This window comes from Bos javanicus, chromosome 12 (assembly GCF_032452875.1).
Source record: "Bos javanicus breed banteng chromosome 12, ARS-OSU_banteng_1.0, whole genome shotgun sequence".
Lineage (NCBI taxonomy): Eukaryota > Metazoa > Chordata > Mammalia > Artiodactyla > Bovidae > Bos > Bos javanicus.
The window spans coordinates 30602396-30610136 of NC_083879.1; the positions used below are offsets into that span (position 1 = coordinate 30602396).

The 7741-nt window shown below is 45.9% G+C and overlaps 1 non-coding gene across 1 annotated transcript; it reads left to right on the forward strand.

The window, feature by feature from the left end:
• Positions 1-1329: 1329 nt before the first annotated feature.
• On the forward strand, positions 1330-1402 carry TRNAG-UCC (transfer RNA glycine (anticodon UCC)). Its single transcript has one exon. It is a non-coding gene; the product is annotated as a tRNA-Gly (tRNA).
• Positions 1403-7741: the final 6339 nt, after the last annotated feature.

A 7741-nucleotide genomic window follows, 5' to 3' on the forward strand; every position in this document is an offset into this window, starting at 1 on the left:
CCTTGTGATCTTTCTTAATAGCCAGACACGATGTGCTGGGTAAAAAGGAACAGCCATAAACAGGCCCTCAGTGATATGTTGGTGGGGTGTGAAGGGTGGGGAAGGGTGGGGCACGGTGTTTCTCTGAGCCTGTGTCTCTGGACTGTGAGCTTCACAAGTATTTCTCAGTTTATTTTTCCTTCTCTTTTAGGAGGCACAGGATGGCTAGGGCAGGTGGAGGTGGGGATTTCCCTTCCCCAGGCAGTCTGGCCCTGATCACGCCCCAGCAGGCCAGGCTCTGGTTACCTAGTTCCCCCTGAGGGCAGGCATTGTTAAGATGCACAGAGGAAAAAAAAAAAAAAAAGAAGCACAGAGGGCTATGGTGTATTTCTTTTTCTTTTAAAAGTTTTTATTGGGCTGTAGTTGACTTACCATGTTGTTATTTTCAGGTGTATAGAAAAGTGAGTCAGTTATATATATTTATATATATATATATATATATATATATATATATCTCCACTCTTTTTTCCTTTTTAGATTCTTTTCCCATACAGATCATTGCAGAGTATTGAGTACAATTCCCTATGCTAGCCAAGATTGTCTGGCACTACTGGTAAAGAATCTGCCTGCCAATGCAGGAGACACAAAAGACCCGGGTTCGATCCCCAGGTCAGGAAGATCCCCTGGAGTAGGAAATGGTAACCCACTCCAGTATTCCTGGGAAATTCCATGGACAGAGGAGCCTGGTGGGCTACAGTCCATGGGGTCACAAAGAAATATGACTGAGCCCAGGGTGCACAATGTGCTGCACTTATGTCCTTATCCGTCATCTATTTTATATATTGTAATGTGTATGTGTCAGTCCCAAGAGAAATATGTCTGGTGTATTTTAACATGGTTCCTTTTCCCCTCCCACTGCTGGGAGCATGAGGGAGCTTTTCTCTGATATTTACTGTGGGAAATCCTGCAAGACTGTGGGGGCCTGCTCTGATGGTATCCCCCTGGAGATTTTAGCTCTCAGACTTGTCTACATGGAGTGTCTAGGGGATTTGAACATCACGGCTGCGGTTTTTGTCCCAGCACTGGCTCCCACTGAGCCCACTCCGGGCGGCTGCCGCTTCCTGTACTTGCTCAGCTGGGTCTGCAGTCTTGCAGGCAGTGGTTGCCCCGTGTCCCCCCTCCCTCTCTTATTGCAGCCTAGAGAGTTGTTGAATTTTCAGTCTGTTAAGCTTTGACTTACTAGAACACAGGGGCAACTTCCAAGCTCTTTACTTGAGGAACCAGAAATCTGATGTCCCATTCTTTCTTGTAAACATATAATCACAACACATTTTAAAAGATTTAGGGCCTTCCCTGGTGGTCTAGTGGTTATGAGTCTGCACTTCCACTGCAGGGGGCACAGGTTCGATCCCTGGTCGGGGAACTAAGATCCCACATGCCTTGAGGTATGGCCAATAAATAAATAAAATTACTTTAAAAAATAAAAGATTTAAAAATAGCTATTTATGCAGGGTTTGGGGCTTCCCAGGTGGCTCAGTGATAACGAATCTGCCTGCTAATACAGCAAACTCAAGAGACATGGGTTTGATCCCTGGTCCAGGAAGATCCTCTGGAGAAGGGAATAGTGACCCACTCCAATATTCTTGCCTGGGAAATCCCATGGACAGAGGAACCTGGCAGGCTACAGTCCCAGGGGTCACAAAGAGTTAGACACAGCTAAGTGAGTGGGCATGCACACACACATAAGCAGGACTTATCACACACATACACAGTCTTAAAGCTCTAATAAGGACACTATAGGCAACATTTTAAAGAAAAACTACTTCAGTGCTAGGACATTTCTTTTAAAAAGACAGTTGACATTAATTTCCCTCAAATCCCTGATCTTCATCCCCTGATTAAGAATAAGAATAAAAGTCATAGCAATTTGTCCTGTGCACTGAGCACTCACTGTGTTCCACTTACTGCCCCGGATGTTTCAGCCATTATTGCTATTCCTCACCAACAACCTGCCTACAAGGAATTCTTTAATCAGTTTCATAGATTAAGAAATTGAGGCTCATAAAGGTTGGGCACTTTGTCTAAGGTCACACAATAAGTGATTTAATAGCCTGGTGATAATAAGATTTTAAATCACTGCGGGCAAACCTAAACTGTCAGAGTCCTGGCAGACCATGCGGTTAGTGAAGTCCTGCTGGCTTAGTGGGCAAGTAACTTTTGCAAACACGGATAGTTTGTGTGTGTGTGCATGCGCGCACGCCCACGTATATGTTGGACCACCATGTCATTGTCTGGTGTTCACAGTCCTGTTCTGACACATGCTGTCCCAACCTATCTCATCAGAACCTCTGAGGTGCATCCTATCCCCTCACTCAGCAAGCCCCTCAGTATTGCATCCTCTACAGAAGGCTGCCTGCTTTTAGGTGGCGTTAACGAATCACCAGCAGATTTACAACCACTCGAATCTTTTATTAGGCTTATAGTTGTTTGGTTTTAATTTTTCACTAACCCTCTGTTTAACCATCCTAAAATCAAATTGTCTTTTCTCAACCCAAATAAGCTATTTCCTTAGATCCAAGAGCTTTCAAGCTTTGAAGATAAAAGGATGGGCTGTTTTGCAGCCCAAAACTTTCCATGACAAGTTGCTGGGACAGGAACTTGAATTTGTAATCCTTCACGTGTGGGATGGAGTTCAGGCTAGAGGGGATTCGAAAGTGGCACGCCTTCCTGCCGCAAACAGTGAGGGGCACACCACTGCTCTGTTGTTCCCACAGTTAGAAGTGAGCACACCCTGGGACACCAGCTCTACGGGAATTCGGATGGAGAAGGCTACTGAGAGGCTGGACTGTGGCTGGCACCTTGAAGGGCAAGAGTAGCATCAGCCGGAAACTGGGCAACTCGTATGTTGTCAACAAGGCCAAACAATGAAAGGCCTCTTGTAGAAGAACTTGATTAAATACAAATTTAATATATTACTGTTTTATCTTCTCAATGAAACCCTAGAAGCAATCATCCCCACATTTGTCATGCTCAACAGAGCCTTAAGAGAGGTGAACAGAGAGCACTAAACATCATCTATTAGAAAACTGCATTTCGCAATAGTAAGGAAAAGGAAGCAACATTAGCCAGCAAAGGACACTGTTGTTTCCCCAGATGATTTCCATGCTCCATCAACACTAATGGTTATGAGGGGAGAAAAAAGACAAAGTTAAAAGCTTTTAAAATTTAAGATATAATGGGATTGTTCCTTCTTGTGAAATTCTGTTTTAAGTCTATTTATTCCGAAGTTGGGTCAGAATGTCACCTTCAGGTTATGGCACACGGTGAACTCTAATACTGCACCCCTTCTTAGCTAGGAGGCAGAGATATTGAGAAAGTCTTTTAACCCTGAACATATTCAAGTCTTTGAGAGTTACGGAACACAAGCAAAAATTAACCAGTTCACAGTTGAGCCGTTTTAAAAAAAAAGGCCCCTTGGCCTCCATCTACCAGTTTGGCATTAACACAGGTCTGTGGGTGACAGGGGACCGAGGGTGAGGCCAACTCACACTGCCTCCAGATGGAAGCCTAGAGGTGATGCTTGGAAACTCACGCACTTGAACTTTGCTCCCGTGACTTTCCAAGGGGCCCCAGGACTTTGGGTTGGTAAGCATTTACAAACGTCCAGTGAAGCTGGAGGGCTGTGTGAAGCTGCCTGGGGCCTGTGAATAGCACAGAGAGCGCTTCTATTCTGTTAGGAAGCATCACACCCAGTGCCTGATGAACCTGATTATTACGATAATTAATATAATAATTACCCCCTGCTGAAAAGCATTTATTCAGCTAATGACTACCTCAAACAGCTCACGGGTGTTCTAAAGACACAACAGGTGGTCCCCAGGCAGATCTGCCCAAAGGTGGAGAGTAGGGGTGCTCTGGCCAGACTCTTGGGGGCCATGCCCTGCCTCCCCTGCCACTTCTGGGCTGTATGACCACATCAGGCTAACCCCCTGGGACTGGGTTTTAATAATCTGTAAGATAAGAACAATACCTTTGCAGGTGGGTGTGAGAGTTATCTGAGTTGGCAAGTGCAGAGCATTTGCTCAGTGTCTGGCACATGGTAACTTCCCCTGTGTCTTATTTTCTCCTCCTCCTCCTTTTTTTTTTAATTGCTATTTATTTATTTGGCCAGCACTGTGAGCACCCCACTCCAGTATTCTTGTCTGGAAAATCCCATGGACAGAGGAGCCTGGTGGGCTGTAGTCCATGGGGTCTCGAAGAGTCAAGACATGACTGAGCGACTTCACTTTCACTTTTCACTTTCATGAATTGGAGAAGGCAATGTCGACCCACTCCAGTGTTCTTGCCTGGAGAATCCCAGGGATGGGGGAGCCTGGTGGGCTGCCGTCTACGGGGTCGCACAGAGTTGGACATGACTGAAGCGACTTAGCAGCAGCAGCAGTGAGACATCTGTGATCTTAGTTCCCTGACCAGGGATTGAACCAGTGCCCCCTGCATTGAAAGCTTGGGGGCTTAATTACTGGACCACCAGGGAAGACCGTCCTCCTTTCTTGATTATATTTAAAATGATGTAATGTAGATAGCATATTAAAAAGCAGAGACATTACTTTGTCAACAAAGGTCCATCTAGTCAAGGCTATGGTTTTTCCAGTGGTCATGTATGGATGTGAGAGTTGGACTGTGAAGAAAGCTGAGTGCCGAAGAATTGATGCTTCTGAACTGTGGTGTTGGAGAAGACTCTTGAGAGTCCCCTTGGACTGCAAGGAGATCCAACCAGTCCATTCTGAAGGAGATCAGCCCTGGGATTTCTTTGGAAGGAATGATGCTAAAGCTGAAACTCCAGTACTTTGGCCACCTCATGCAAAGAGTTGACTCATTGGAAAAGACTCTGATGCTGGGAGGGATTGGAGGCAGGAGGAGAAGGGGACGACAGAGGATGAGATGGCTGGATGGCATCACCGACTCGAAGGACGTGAGTCTGAGTGAACTCCGGGAGTTGGTGATGGACAGGGAGGCCTGGCGTGCTGTGATTCATGGGGTCACAAAGAGTCGGACACGACTGAACGACTGAACTGAACTGAATGTGATATTGGAAAAGACCCTGGTACTGGGAAAGATTGAGGGCAGGAGGAGAAGGGGGCGACAGAGGATGAGATGGTTAGGTAGCATCACTGACTCAACGGATATGTGTTTGAACAAACTCCGGGAGATGGTGAAGGACAGGAAAGCCTGGTGTGCTGCAGTTCATGGGGTTGCAGAGTTTGACACGACTCAGTGACTGAACAGCAACAATTACAATGTGACATAACTCCGATAATCAGATTCTGCCCTGTCTCCAGGGTTTGTTGTTGTTGTTGGTATTGTTGTTTTAATACCTTTTCTGAATGAATTTTGTGAAGTCTGTCATCTTGTTCATGTTTAGCCACTAAAACTCTTCAGCTCACCAGTCAGTTAATGAATGGACAGAGATTTCCTTAAATTTCTATAACCAATAAATCTCTCATTCGTTGCCAAGGGCTCCTTGTGCCTGGAGGGGCTCATCTTCAACACTCAGCCAGGAAGTTGACAGGTATGCCTTAGCTATCAATTCCCGGTTGTGCAGCGCATCAAGGTCGGTGAGAGGTGAGAGCTTCGGGCCTTTTGAAGTCTTTTGTGAGCATTTACATAGCCCTGGAGTGCTGCAGTCCATGGGGTCACAAAGAGTCGGACACGACTGAGCGACTGAACAGCAACAACACACACAGCTCTGGGCACACTCATAGCCCTTCAGGTCCACATGGCCTTCGAGATTCCCAGGAAAATGTCGAAGTTTTTCAAAGCCCGTTTGGAAATTCATTCCTCAGCCTTTCCCTTTAAGCTTTGTGGTCAGCTAATTGTTTGTCCCAACTGTTGTTCACTGCCTCAGGTGGCCACAAAGCACCCAGCTGCAAAGTTAAACTGCTGCCTTTAATTCCTTTTTTTGACAACCACTGTCTGCGACACCCACCCCCGCCACCCTGCCCCGGGGAAAAGGCTTTTTGCAAGGAATGAACGCCAAGTCAGGTAAAATAAAGATGGCTTTGCAGGTGGACACTTGCAGGGAACTACCAGAGAGGTCAGATACTGATGGTTCCCTGGAAATGAAGCTTTAAAGGAACTCCAGCGCCATCTCCACCGGTCTGGTGGCTATCAGGTTGCTGGTGTTACTATGACTGGTTTTTCAAGGCAACCATGGAGCTGGAAGTGGAAAGACTGGAATACAGCAATTTAAAACCCCATAAATCTCACTGTTTTTACCAAGCTTTAGCCATTGATAAGCTTCCCAGATGACTGCAAGCCTTTGGATAATTTCATGACCTCAGGCAAAGTTGGTTTTGACAATTTATGATCAGTTTTTTTGGAAGAGAGGATTTTTGGATCTTCTTAATACCAATTAGATTTGTATTCTGGAAGATCATTCTGGCCCTAGTGTGTGGAAGACTCGGGTGTGGGGAAATGCTGGAGTCAGGGAGATGAGTTGGGGGTTTTGCAGCCAACAGGGGACAGATGCTGGCCACCTGCACTGAGGTGTGGTCGTAGTGATAATGCAACAACACGTATGTACTGAATGAGGAGTTTGCTATGTTCTGCGCTGAGTACTTTACAGACTTTTTTGTACATTGTCATGCCTTTTTTGTTTATTTATTTATCTGGTTATGCCAAGTCTTAGTTGCAGCATGCAGGATCTTTTGTTGCGGCAGGTGAACTCTTAGTTACGCCATGTGGGATCTAGTTCCCTGACCAGGGATCAAACCTGGGCCCCCTGCTTTGGGAGCTCAGGGTCTTAGCCACTGGACCACCAGAAAGGTCCCATCATGCCTATTTAAAAGATGGTAAAACTACATTAAGAGGAGTTCAACACCTTACACAAGGTCACACAGCTAAAATGGGGTTAGAGCAAGTTTTTGAATCTTCATTCATCTAATGTTAAAATCCTTGCTCAAAATCAGTATCCTCTGTGTCTAGAAGCAGGTTCAGTGACTACAAAATAAAAAAAAAAAAATCTTCACTTAACAAGTATTTATTGATGACCAGCTGTTAGAAATTTATATGGGCAAGTCTCCATTTGTGGTAAAATGAATTCAGGTGGGCTGCTCTTGCCTGGGGATGTTGAGACAGGAGAGACTTCACTGTGAATGTCAGGTTGGGCAGAGTTGAGACGTGGGAGAAGGTCCTAGGGCAGAGCTTGTTCACGTCCTCCTAACACACGGCCAAGGCCATCCATTTCTCAGAGATCTCCCCAGGCAGAAAATGGACATGGTTTGCTAGAGTGTGTTCGTATTTCCTGCTTGCATTAAATCTTCCTTTTCTGGGGAGCTTGCCCGTCTGCCAAGGAAAACACACTGCATGTCAGCATCTCCGCTGTAAATGAGAAGCTCTTTGTTCATGCTCTTCCCGGGGACTGGCTGCTGCTCCACCAGACGGGAATCGTCTTTTCACTCGGTTGCCACATACGGCTGGCTCAACCCAAGCTCTCTTCTCTCTGTCGCGTCTTGTTGCCGCAATCTGTGGTTACAGCTTTTAAAGACTTAATAAACGGGTGTGTTTTCTATCCCCGAGGAATGAAATTAAGATTGTCACTTGGCGTTGTTCTCCGCCATCATGTTTCTGTTGCCGTCTGTAGAAATGGAGCGGGAAATGACTGCAGCTCTTTCGTTGCCCAGCTGCCCACGCCACTTCCAGTCCTTGGGAAGGAAATCCATTGTGTTTGCAAATTCTCTTCAGACATTCGGTTATTTATCTG